The sequence below is a fragment of the Parasteatoda tepidariorum genome, chromosome 5, assembly GCF_982258835.1.
Source record: "Parasteatoda tepidariorum strain Cologne lab strain chromosome 5, Ptep-v5.0, whole genome shotgun sequence".
Classification (NCBI taxonomy): Eukaryota; Metazoa; Arthropoda; class Arachnida; order Araneae; family Theridiidae; genus Parasteatoda; species Parasteatoda tepidariorum.
The window spans coordinates 27,396,318-27,410,271 of NC_141759.1; the positions used below are offsets into that span (position 1 = coordinate 27,396,318).

General features: G+C 28.8%; 2 protein-coding genes and 1 long non-coding RNA gene across 3 annotated transcripts in view; 2 read left to right on the forward strand and 1 right to left on the reverse strand.

The window, feature by feature from the left end:
* Positions 1-9,015, reverse strand: part of LOC107444635 (uncharacterized) — a 34,805-nt gene extending 25,790 nt beyond the window's left edge. The window contains exon 1 of the mRNA XM_087163578.1: positions 8,734-9,015. The gene's annotated coding sequence lies outside the window, so the exon portion shown is untranslated. The remainder of the gene's footprint in view (positions 1-8,733) is intronic.
* The window catches only part of LOC107454710 (alpha-tocopherol transfer protein-like), a 131,820-nt gene that overhangs the window by 66,324 nt on the left and 51,542 nt on the right, over positions 1-13,954 (forward strand). The window lies entirely within an intron of this gene.
* Positions 1-13,954, forward strand: part of LOC147808716 (uncharacterized) — a 53,586-nt gene that overhangs the window by 27,640 nt on the left and 11,992 nt on the right. The gene's annotated exons all lie outside the window — the stretch shown is intronic.

Below are 13,954 nucleotides of genomic sequence, written 5' to 3' on the forward strand. Positions count from 1 at the left end.
TGGCGCCACTATGGCTTAGAAAAATTTATGTTGAATCTTCATAATTTATAATTTTCATAATTATTATTTATAATCTTCATAATTTTCCCGATCATGTGTATACATGTTATCATCAATTTTTTATGCTCAATTTCAACTGCAATTTATGTAATATCACAGATAAAGCTTGTATCTCATGTATATCGACCTAATCATGGCTGTATTCACTTCTTTTTTAAAGGCAATTTATGTAAATCGTCGATTAAATTGTACAAATTTCTAATCATGATTATTTTTATGTTACCACACTGTTACATAAATCAAAATGTTATATTCACTGTAATAATATTTTTGAGATGAATGGGTTAGGGGCAGCTGCGTGGTCTAGGCACCCAGTTGTTTAAATAAAGCAAGCAAGAAAAAGTAAGATGCCAGGGCTTTGGACATTCTCAACGTAGCTGCACAAAAGATGCTAGATGTATGAAGCCCCGAGAACACACTGCGAACTTTACTGGGTGCGAGGCAGTACAGGGATACGAACAGGGATACTACTCCAACTCCCAGTGCTCATCGACTTGTTAGCCTCATCAAAGAACTTCAAGAATTGATGAAAGATCAAGAAGTGCTAAACCTGGTCACGACTTTAATCTAGGGGAATACCCCTTCCAATTGATGTTCTACTGCCTGCAACTCATGCCTCACCTCATTAAGGGCTTAATCTGAACTTTAAGCTTAGAACTTTGAATCACATATGACCTTTTAGCTTTATGTTTCAACAGAATCGACGAATCTGTTAGAAGCGCTTCGCGCTTAATGCCGAGATTTCACTCATATCCAACATCCAGCATTAAGAAAAAGTAGACGTATTAATATTTCATGATGAAAGTGATAGGGAACGCTGGTCGTGGTCCGTGTCAGATGTGAGTAGACCGTTTGATGCTTCTTCGACGCTGATGCCATGCTGCTCTAGAATGCCGATAACTGATGCTGGTCATGCTCTACTGATGTCCTCTTCTCCCTTGCGATGCCAGTCATGCTGAATTGATACTGATTATCCTGAATGTTACAAGGTGAGTGATACAGATTTTGATCTCGTCAAGTTCCTGAGTCGGGAGAGATAATACTGACAATTTTGTTTTTTCAAGTCATGCCGTATCATAAAACAGCTCGTGGTAGAAAGGTCTCACTCTCTGGTCTTAATTCACCGTCGCATTGCAAAGAATCCATGTCATTAGAAGAAATCATTGCTACTTGTGAGATTTCAAAAAGATATTTTCCATCAGTTGAACATATTGACGTTTTACACTCAGTTTGATACAGAGGAGCTGATTCGTTTAGATAAATTGCTTAGCAAACTGCTCATTCAAATAAGATCAAGTTGCCCTGGAGACTTTGAATACTCATACTTCCTAAAACTGACAAATGCAGCTTATCACGTCAGATAGAAGAGGAAAAACTTTCAAGCAGAAGAAAATAAGGAGATGAATAAAAAATCCATTCAAGTCGAATCAATAATGACTGAAACTAATCCAAGCACTGGCGACACAACCATGGAAAATAAAGATGAAAACCTGAATACAACACCAAATACAGAAACTGACACGGACATCAATATTAACAATAATACAGAACCACCAGCAAAGAAGAAGTCAACAGCGCTTTTAACAAGATTATCACGAGTCCTATAAATTTATAATAGTGGTACTAAATTACGAATTTAGATTTTCAAAAACTACTTCATCGTGTAGTAGTTTGAATAAAAAGAGATCCCCTGAAAAGTCAAATATACCCAGTCACTCCGATCCCGATGTTCGAGACTTTGCCCCGTAATGATTATGCTTGGGGGATAAAAAAGTTTTAAAAATAAATATGAAATCCATAGATTGCTTGTTAATTAGGGTTAAACATTGGTTAAAAAGAAGCAATTTTTGCTGCAGAGATGCCAACTTGCTCCGGACAGCCAATATATATTTTAAAGTGGTAGATTATCAATTGTGATTCTTGATTTAATATATTCAATTTGGTAGATTTTTATTCACCACTATTTCTAAACAATTCGTAAGTTTGGTAATTATGTCATGCTATACCTTTTTAAAAGCAAGCAAAAACAGTCAAATGCTTTCAAAATTTTACTTTGTGGTTAGTTACCGTTTTTCTATTTCAATTTTCTTAAACATCCATTTTGGAACTGTTTCTATTTTTCTTTAACATGCTTTTTGGACTGTTGCAGTTTTTTTAAACACTCTTTTTGAACTGCAAGTCATTAATAACTTAGTTCGGAAATCACTTTTTTTTCTTCTTACCCTGAAAATGTCACTTGATTTATCCATTTTCCTCCTATAGTGTCATTTGGGTGGAAGTAGCTGCTCTGCACTCGCCGCACCTAGACTCGTTAAATATTGGATATAAGTAACCAGAGCTTGACAAAAGCAGGAGCATACGGGGCAGTTGCCCCGGGCCCCACATCAGAAGGGGGCCCAAAATTGAATTGAAAGTTTATTTTAGGATTCATTCATTAATGAACTTTTTTTTAATGCAAAATGTCAGTACAGTGTAAAATCCGCAGTTTAATGTTAGCTTCTTCATTAATCTATCGTATGAACATAAAAAATTTATATTTCATAAATCACATGTCTTCCTAGTGTTGAATTCAACTCAATTTTCACAATTACGGTGGACAAATTTGGCAAATCAAAAGCCTGTATTTTTACATATGGCAAAATGTTTACAAAAATACTGGCTTCTGATTAGCTTAAGTGAGCCTTCGTAATTGCGAAAATTTAGCTGAATTCCGCCCAAATGTCAGCAGGGATATAAATTTTTCTCTGCTAGATGACAAAGTTAACAATCAGACTACTGCATTCGGCATGATGGACATAGAATTGTCAGAAAATTAATAAAATAGACAGAACGATATTTCATCTGGCCATTAGAGGGGGGGGGGAATTTTATGGCTATTTTAGGTTCTAGTCAATTTTCTTGTTATATATGTATAATGAGATGAAAATTTAAATACCTCTATAACGTTCAGTTACTGAAGTAGAGGGGGCCCCCAAAGAAGTTTTTGCCCGGGCCCCAATTAAGCTAAGTCGGACCCTGTTATTGAAAAAAGAATTATTGCATTTAGTAAAAAATTAAAATTAAAATTAAATAGGATTAAATTTCCATATTTATTTCCAATAGTTAAATTTCATAAAAATCCGATTAAATTTAGGTTTATAGCATGTGGTACTAATAGTTATAATTCTGATATTAGTAAAAGGTTTTTTTTTTTTTTTAAAAATTATTTTGCTTAAAATTAAAGAAGAGAAAAATATTATTATTGAAAGTAATGTTGAAGTTTTGGATTTTATTAAAAGTAATGATATTTCCAGCATTAACACTTTTGATTTTGAAAATTTGTATACCAGCATACCACATGAAAAAATTATTGAGATTTGTGAAGGTATTTATGACAAGTATTTATTTGATGAAAAAATTGATAGGTTTAACTGGTTAGATTTATGCAAGTTTAATCTTTTTGAGAATGTTCTTTTTAATGGTTTAGATTTTTATAAACAAATTATTGGAATTCCACAAGGTAATTCCTTTTCTGGGGCTTTTGCCAACATTTTTTTGCACTTTTTCGAGGCTAAATTTCTTGAACATAAAGTACTTAATGCTTTCCGATACATTGATGATTTGATTTTGTTTAATTGTGACGATTATAATTTTATTTATACTATTTATCCTGGTGATTTGGTACTGAAAAAAAACTAATGAAAATTGCTTTAATATTGAATATTTAGATTTTAAAATTGATATTGTTAACAATTTTATTAAAATTGGTGTGTTTGATAAAAGAAAAGCCTTTAATTTTAATGTTATTTTTTTCTGCAACTTTAAAACTAATTTGTGTAGTAAAATATTCAAAAATCTTGTTTTTTCGCAATTAGTTAGGATCAAGAAAATTTGTAATAATGTTGAAAGTTTTCGGGAAGCTGTGGATAATTTTTAAAATAATTTGAGTAAAAATGATTTTCCTTTTAATTTTTGTAATGTTAATTTTTTAATTAAAAAAATGATTGATGGTTTTTAAGTTTTTATATATTTTTTCCTTTAACAGGGCGCAATTCTAGTCTTAACTGAGCAGCCCCAGTTAAGCATTCTATTAATTTATCTACGTATCTCCTTCTCCTGACCTTTTTCATTTCATTTTTAAACTTCTACTGCGCATTATTATAGAGGGCGTTGTTTTTCAGTTTTTAGTGTTTTCTTTTCCTCCACTTGCTTTTGAAGTTGATTCTTGACCTGTGACTGTGAGTTTTTAATTTTCTGATGATTTTTATTGATTTTCTTTTCGTAATTTGTTTATTCTTTTGAATGTATCTTGTTTTTCCTGGACCTCTATACAAAACCATCGGGGTACTGAGGGAGATATTTTAAGCTATTGCTTCTCCCCCAAATAGAAATGGTTTTGTTTTTAATGGCTACCGGGGCCGGTACCCCCTGAAGACGTCGGCTTCGGTGGTCATATTTTTGTTTTGTTTCATTTGTTTCTTGTATTGATACTTTTTTCTGAAATTTCTGCTGCTTCTTAGCGCGTTTTTTTCAAAGATGTTTTATCCTTTTGATCTTAATTATTTGTGTTTTCTTTCAGTATTGTAATTTTCAAATTTGGTTTATGCTGCATTTGCGCTTTTCTTATTTGAAAAATTATTTTGTTTTTATTTCTTGCTTTAGGTGTTTTCTAATTAATTTAATGCGTCAAAGGGTTTTGTTGGATGTCTAGGTTTTATATGTCTAATTTAGTATTTCCTTTTAGGTTAATTTTAAAATAATGCAAAGTACAATATATAAATATTTTATGGCGCCTGGCTCGTCGCGCGCCCAAACAAGGAGCACTGAAGTTAGTCTTGACTTAGGGATTACTTCGGACAAAAAGTTACTAAGTCAAATATTTTGTTTAAATAAATTTAAAAATATAAAAAAATTTAAAAAGTTTAAGAAATGTTGTAATAAAAAATGTAAAACTTGTCCTTTGGCTGATAGTTCTCAAATTGACAGTCATTCTAATGTATTTTTTTGTAAAAGTATTAATATTATTTATTTAATTCAGTGCAATTGTTGTAATTTGTGTTATGTTGGTCAGACAGGTCTTGAATTTCATAAGCGGATTAATTCCCACAGATCAGCTATAAAAAATTTTAATAATAGTAATTGTTCCACGGATTATGAAATTTTACATTTTCAATTTCATGATTTTAATAATGTTACTCTTTTTATTTTGGATTTTATGGAAAATTTAGATAAAAGACTTGATTTAGAAAATATTTACATTGGTAGTCTTAAAACTCTTTTTCCTTATGGATTAAATAGTAAATTTAATGGGGAAGGTACTGTTAATACTGAAGATTTTTGTATTTATAATAAATTAAAAGTTTTTGATTTTCCTGGTGTTTGTGATTCAAAATTTAGAAGTAAAAGGGGAGGTGGAAAAGGTAAAGGTAAATTTATTGAGTTTGATGAGTTTTCGAATTTTTGTAACTTACCTGTTAATTTGAATAATATTTTCACTATTAGGAAATATATTTTTGGTTTTAAAAATAAAGTTTTAAAAAATTTCCTTTTTAAATTTGGTTCTAAAATTAAATTTGAAACTGAACTTGTTAAATTTATAGTTTTGGATTTAATTAAATCAAAAATTGGTGTCAATAAAACTGATTTGCTTTTTAATAATGTTTCTAAAGTCGAAAGGGTTTCTTGTACGATTAATTTTCATGATAAGAATTTTGAAAATGCTAAGTTACCACAGATTATTCATGGTCTTTCTGATTTCTTTCCTTTAGAACAAATTAGGGTTACTGCTGCTTTTAAATATTCTTCTACACTTAGGAAAAAGGTGTGTAATTATAATTTTTTAAGTCGAAATCTTAATTGTATTTCTAAATCTGATTGTTATTGTAATGAGGAGGGTTTTTCAAAATTTATTGATAATGATTATGGACATGTTATTACCGGAAATTTGGAAATTGTGGGTGATCAGGATCTAATTAGCATTTTAAGTAAGGGTTCAAAATTTAGAACCAGAGTTAAAATGAAAAAAGAAGATTTTATTTTATCCATTAAAAAAGATCTAGATTTTTTTATTGCAAAAATTTCCAGAAAATATCATTGGCCTGTTGAAGGTTTTTCTGAGTGGAAAGCTAAAATTATTGAAAGGGTTAAATTTAATTTATTTAATACCAGTTTTAGTTCATTTCCTAAAGGTACTTTTATTGATTATGATTTATCTAGAAAAATTAAAAATCTTAAGGATAAATTCATTGTTACTGTTGTAGATAAAGCTTCAAATAATTTCTGTATTATGTGTAAATATTTTTTTAAAAAATTGATTATTGGGGAATATAATGCAAATAATACTTATTTAAAGTTAAAAGAAGATAAAAAAGTTATTGAAAAAAGAATTATTGCTTTTAGTAAAAAATTAAAATTTAAATTAAATAGGATTACATTTCCATATTTATTTCCAATAGTTAAATTTCATAAAAATCCGATTAAATTTAGGTTTATAGCATGTGGTACTAATAGTTATAATTCTGATATTAGTAAAAGGTTTTTTTGTTTTTTAAAAATTATTTTGCTTAAAATTAAAAAAGAGAAAAATATTATTATTGAAAGTAATGTTGAAGTTTTGGATTTTATTAAAAGTAATGATATTTCCAGCATTAACACTTTTGATTTTGAAAATTTGTATACCAGCATACCACATGAAAAAATTATTGAGATTTGTGAAGGTATTTATGACAAGTATTTATTTGATGAAAAAATTGATAGGTTTAACTGGTTAGATTTATGCAAGTTTAATCTTTTTGAGAATGTTCTTTTTAATGGTTTAGATTTTTATAAACAAATTATTGGAATTCCACAAGGTAATTCCTTTTCTGGGGCTTTTGCCAACATTTTTTTGCACTTTTTCGAGGCTAAATTTCTTGAACATAAAGTACTTAATGCTTTCCGATACATTGATGATTTGATTTTGTTTAATTGTGACGATTATAATTTTATTTATACTATTTATCCTGGTGATTTGGTACTGAAAAAAACTAATGAAAATTGCTTTAATATTGAATATTTAGATTTTAAAATTGATATTGTTAACAATTTTATTAAAATTGGTGTGTTTGATAAAAGAAAAGCCTTTAATTTTAATGTTATTTTTTTCTGCAACTTTAAAACTAATTTGTGTAGTAAAATATTCAAAAATCTTGTTTTTTCGCAATTAGTTAGGATCAAGAAAATTTGTAATAATGTTGAAAGTTTTCGGGAAGCTGTGGATAATTTTTTAAATAATTTGAGTAAAAATGATTTTCCTTTTAATTTTTGTAATGTTAATTTTTTAATTAAAAAAATGATTGATGGTTTTTAAGTTTTTATATATTTTTTCCTTTAACAGGGCGCAATTCTAGTCTTAACTGAGCAGCCCCAGTTAAGCATTCTATTAATTTATCTACGTATCTCCTTCTCCTGACCTTTTTCATTTCATTTTTAAACTTCTACTGCGCATTATTATAGAGGGCGTTGTTTTTCAGTTTTTAGTGTTTTCTTTTCCTCCACTTGCTTTTGAAGTTGATTCTTGACCTGTGACTGTGAGTTTTTAATTTTCTGATGATTTTTATTGATTTTCTTTTCGTAATTTGTTTATTCTTTTGAATGTATCTTGTTTTTCCTGGACCTCTATACAAAACCATCGGGGTACTGAGGGAGATATTTTAAGCTATTGCTTCTCCCTCAAATAGAAATGGTTTTGTTTTTAATGGCTACCGGGGCCGGTACCCCCTGAAGACGTCGGCTTCGGTGGTCATATTTTTGTTTTGTTTCATTTGTTTCTTATATCGGACCCTGTAAGTAACTTATGTTGCCTTCTCTCTTTTAATTTCTCCTTGAATCATAGTCACCGGGTTTCACCTACACCAAATCACGGTCAAACCATCTATCGAATGTGGTGCCATCTATCGCGATATCTATACCTAATGTCTTCTTCCTTTAATTTGAAGTTTCGTGAGCGCACTTAGTGTTACTTGTACTCCCTCGATGACCCCAATGGGATCGGGTGAGGGTTAAGCTACGCTTACAGTGTTATTTATCGTGTTTTGTTTATTTTTTTAAATAAGTTACTTTTAACAGATAAAGGAGGTAGCACAATTATTTCATTATTCAGCTACTTTGCGCAAGCATAGGTGTTTCTCATCATTATTTGAATATTAACACGGTAAATAACTTCAAACTATATTTGCAAACATGAGAGAGATCTTGCCAGGTTTTTTAGAAGGTAAATTAAGCAAGGCATATCTGAAAAAAAGTGGTGAATTATATAACATTACAAATTGTTTAAAAATAGTGGTGGATAAGAATCTACTGAATTGAATTTATTAAACCAAGAATCATAATTAATAAACTACCACTTGAAAATATTTACTCACTGTCAGAAGCAAGTTGGCATTTGGGGATCACTAAATATAGTGTAAACTATGAGTTTTGGCTTATTAATTTTTAGTGGTCGCATCTGCTTTTTTTAACCACTGAAAAGACTTTTTTAACGAATATAATGATCTAATATAATAAAAGTAATTTAATAATTTTTCCCTTTGTTTTAAATTTTTAGCGTCAGAATCTTAAAATTTTTTATACATTAAGTTAAAAAAATTTGGCAATTAATATACGTATCTTCTTATTTTCTTTGTGAACAGCTACAAAAATATGAAAATAACTTACCATCTGCTTCAAGGACAGCATTAGAAATATCATAATTATATTCCTTTCTTGAGTTTTCATTTTTAATTTCTATATCTGTATATCTATTTGGCATATTTAGTTCTTTTCCATAGTTTTTTGAAATGCACACCACAACCATGTATAAAACAAAGTAAAATATCTTGCAAGAAATCATGTTTTTCAAAAAAATAAAGTTTTAGCTTGATATATATTTTCGAAACTGAAGTGGGGAAGTTGGACGAAAGGTGTTCATCAAAATGCAGTGTTTAATAGAAAGACTGCAATCAAAGAACAAAGGGTTTTATCAGAATGGTTTTTTTTATCTCAGTTTATATCTTTAAATCAAAGATAAAGAAAAAACAGTTATTGAAAATATTTGAGTGTTCTTACCGAGAAAGTTTTTTTTTTTCAATTCAGTTTATTTAGTCTTTTATTTTTAGACTCTCTGGGAAGCTTCTGGTGATTTTTGGTAGATGTCACATGGACAAGTCTCAAATAGATCAGAGTAATTGAAAGCATATAGCCTGCGTGAATACTCTAGAAAATGGCATTCTGAAAAAATTTGATCCCAATGAAACGAATCAACGACAGCAATGAGAAATGATTTGGAAAAGTAAATGATTCATCAGTGAAATATCGGCCTCGAATGTCTTGTAGTTGACATTCCTTCAAAAGTTGTTAGAGGTGGGAGGGAATGCGAGAATTCTTCCACTATGTTCACCAAGCCCTGATGTTAAATGAGTTTAATATAAGAAGGGCGGCAAAATTCTACGCTTTTCATAATAACTCTTACAGATTGATAAATAGTCATATATATATATATATATATATATATATATATATATATATATATATATATATATATATATATATATATATATATATATATATATATATATATATATAATAAATAAATAAATAAATACAAGAAAACACTAAGAAAGTTAAGAAAAACAATAAGTAACATTTATTGCGCTTAAGCTGCAAGTAAACAGCACTCATTAGATAAGTTCAAAGTGAAGAATAAAACAAAGAAAAATTATAGACATATGAAAAAAGGGGGTGGGAAATAATAAGTAAAAAAAAAAACAACAAGCAATATTTTATTTAAAAAAAAAAAAAAAAGTGAAATGTTAATTAAAAAACTGGAAAAAAAGCCGGAAAAAAAAAAGATATAATCTTTTCTTCAGCCCAAACGATTATATCCGCAAAACAGAGTGCTTTCTGATATTGTATCAATAAAGTCAAAGCAAAATATATTAATACAATAGTGTGAGGAGCACTCAAAAAATTTTTTTTATAAAATAACTACAAAAAATAGATCATAAAAAGTAAATATAACATGTAAAAACAGATAATAAAATAAAATAAAAAGAAAAAATAAAATAAAAATAAAAAACATTAAAAAGGGGGGACTATAAAGCGAGTAGCAAAATCATAACAACTTACATGGACAGTTATTTTTCAAGAATGATTTAAAAATGTTTTCGCAGAAAGATTGCCAGATTACAAAATATGAAAACAAAAGCGCAAATTGAGTGTAACAAAAGGGTTCTAAAGTGTCGTTCTTACTGCACTGAAGTGATTTGTTATTCTGAGTTTTGATTTGTTAGTTACCAAGGATGGGCCCGAAATGGATGTGCACAAGGTAATATTATACTGGATAATTTCAAAAATTGATCATAAATAGTTTTAGAAGATAGATGTTTATTTAAGAAAAAATATAAAATATAAAATAGAATATATATATATATATATATATATATATATATATATATATATATATATATATATATATATATATATATATATATATATATATATATATATATATATATATATATATATATATATATATATATATAATATGCGGTGTATCCACACCGATATTTTTTAGTATTTTGCGTGAAAAAAGCATGATTGAAGAGTCCAGATTGTGCATAATTTTCTTTTATTAAGTTGCGATGGTGAAATAGCAGTTTAACCCCTCTCCGAAGCGGGAGAGGGGGAACAGATATCCCGTCTAAGCTGACGGATTTTATTTTAGCAAGATAAACAACAAAAAGCCACGCAAAATCTTGCGCTCTGCATTTTATAGGATGATTAAAAAGAGTAAAAAGTCCAGCCATATGCTTTTTTCTGTATTCTTACGCCTCATCAAATTTATTTATTACTCAAAGCAAATCGTTTAATCTTTCCTTATATGGAAGTGAAAGATCTTAAAATAACTTCTCTTTTGAAGTATTAATCTAATTATTATTCATTGGCATGTTTTTAGCCTTGAAGTCCCAAAATAGAATTTCTACCCTTATCCTTTACTAAAGATATTTAATGAAAAAGAATGAAGTTTTAATGCTTTTATTAATACAAAAGTATTTAATTTTTGTATTACATCCCCCCCCCCCAAAAAAAAACTTTGGTAAGCCAAAAAAAATAATAAACTTAAGAATACTATGAATATATACTTTATGATGGTATGACTGTCCTCTTTCTTACTATAACTAACCTTTTTCCAATATGTGAAAAAAAATTATTTACAGCAACAACAATAAAAACATAATAATACAATTTATCTATTTAGTGAACTAAACAGAAAGAAAAATTTAAACATTTTATATAACTATTCTAAAATAACTTTTCAAAAATTTTCACACAAAAATATACAAAATTTTTATGCAAAACGACCTGGACAACAAGTGTCATTTAATCAGAATTTACGATTCTGTATGGTTAAAAAATTTTTTCACAATTTTTATGTGAAAGAGGTGGACAACTAAGTGTCATTTAATCAGAATTTAAGATTCTGTATGGTTAATGGGGTTTTTTACTTGATGAAACTCTGTATTCCCCTTTAAAATGGAGGAAAACAGAGTTTCATGAAGCACTGTGAAAATTGAGAGATACAGACTGGATAAAACAAAAATAGTTTAGAGAGTTTTTTCTCACTGTGTTGAGAAAAAAAAAGTTCAACTTACTTCGCCCTCACTCCTAACTGATGCTGAGGTAAACATCTCCACAAAACGCGATTCGGATCTCTCAAAAATATAGGGGTTACTTCTTCCCTTGAAGAAAGTAAAAATTTTCTGTTGGTGACTATTCATGATTTAATTTTAACATTTGTGGGCTGTGATATTTCCTAAGCTTTGAAATATGTACTATTTCAAAATTTTGTTTACTCAAAATATTCTTTTTATTTATTTTATAATTAACTTCTGAAATTTTTTGAAGAATTTTATACGGTCCACTAAAAGGAGGTGACAACTTCCTCGTATTAGGATAAGTAAATTCTTCAAACAGAACTAATTCATCATTTTTAAAGCCTATATCTAAAAATCTAGAATCATAATAAATTTTATTTCTTTCATGATATTCTCTAGTTCTTTGAATTGCTATTTTTTTAGCTTCTTCAACAGGTGGATAGACTTTTTCATTTAAGGGATTTTCGTAGGGGAGTCTACCATGCATCAGGTATGCAGGTGGAAACTTTGTTACAGAATGGGGAGTTAAGTTATAAGTATTAACTATATCTTTTAACAAAACAGGCCAGGGAGTTTTAGTAGATTTTTCATTAATTTTACATTTTAAACGGGTAATTATTGTTTGACCAAGGCGTTCAACCTTGCCATTAGACTGCGAATGATGTGCAGTTGTCAATAATTGTTGAATTTTATTATGTTTCAAAAACTTTTTAAAATGAGAAGAAGTAAAAGCAGCGTTTCGATCACTTAACAAGGATTTAGGGATTTGATTTTGAAAAATTTGATGCAAAAAATTTGTATAAGTTTCTGAGCTAATGGATTTTGATGCAAAAGCCCAAATGTAGCGTGTAAGGTGGTCAATAATTAAAGTTAAATATTTTTTTGTTGAATTATAGTAATTCAATCCACCAACACTATCTATTGCTAGTAAGTCAAAAGACTGATTAACAGGGGGTAAGGATTGTAATAATCCAAATCTTTTTTGTCGCGGTTTTTTATTCAATTGGCACGTATGACAATGTTTACAAAATTTTGTTATATCTGAAGTTATGTTGTTCCAATAAAAAACAGGGGTTATTAAGTTAATCATTTTCTGAACTCCTGGATGATTAAACTTATCATGAGCATTGTGCAGAAGTCTTAATCTTAACGAAAATAGAACAACTATTTTAGTAAAATTTTTCTTACGTACACACAAAACATTATTGATATCAACAAATTTACCTTGTAAGTTATCTTTCCTTTGAGCTTCCACTATTTCATTCAAATTCAATAAATGCGAAACATGAACATTATTATTTTTACTATTACTTTGGACAATTGAATGTGTTGCATCTCTCGAAAGCCAATCTGCTTCAAAATTAGCAGAGCCTTTCGTGTATTTAATATCATATTCATACATACTTAACAATAATGACCATCTAAATAATCTTCCTTTTAAATTTTTAACATTTCTTAGCCAAACTAAAGCAGCATGGTCAGTATGTATGGTGAATTTTTGTCCAAAAAGGTAATGATGGAATTTATTTAGAGAATCGACAATAGCAAGACATTCGAGTTCTGTAATTGCATAGTTTTTTTCATAGTCCCTTAATGAACGAGAATGAAAAGCTACAGGATGCAATACACCACATTCATCTGTCTGTTTTAGTACACATCCAATTCCAACTAATGATGCATCAACAAAAAGATGACATTCATGATTAGGGTTAAAAATTTTCAAAATTGGTTTACAAATAATAGCATTTTTTAAAAGTTCAAAAGATTGTTGACATTTTTCTGACCACACCCATTTTACATCTTTCTTTAACAAATTATTTAAAGGATGTCGAATACTCGCATAATTATCAATAAATTTATTGTAAACATTTATTGATCCGAGAAATCTTTGTAATAATTTTACATTTTTAGGGGGCAATAATTTTTTAATCACTTCAATATTATGGTTATCGGGTGATACAATTCCATTTTTAATTTCATATCCTAAAAATTCTATTTGTTTTTGCAAAAATGAACATTTTGAAAGTTTTAATTTTAAGTTTTCTTGTTTACAAATATCAAAAATCTTTTTAAGATGGGTTAAATGTTCATCATAAGAATTAGAAAATATAATGATATCATCAAAGTAGTTTGTAGCAAATTTAATTTTATGTTTATTTAAAATTCTACGAACTGTACGTTGAAAAATGCTTGGGGCATTCTTCCAGCCAAAAGGTAATCTTAAGTATTCAAATAGACCGTTG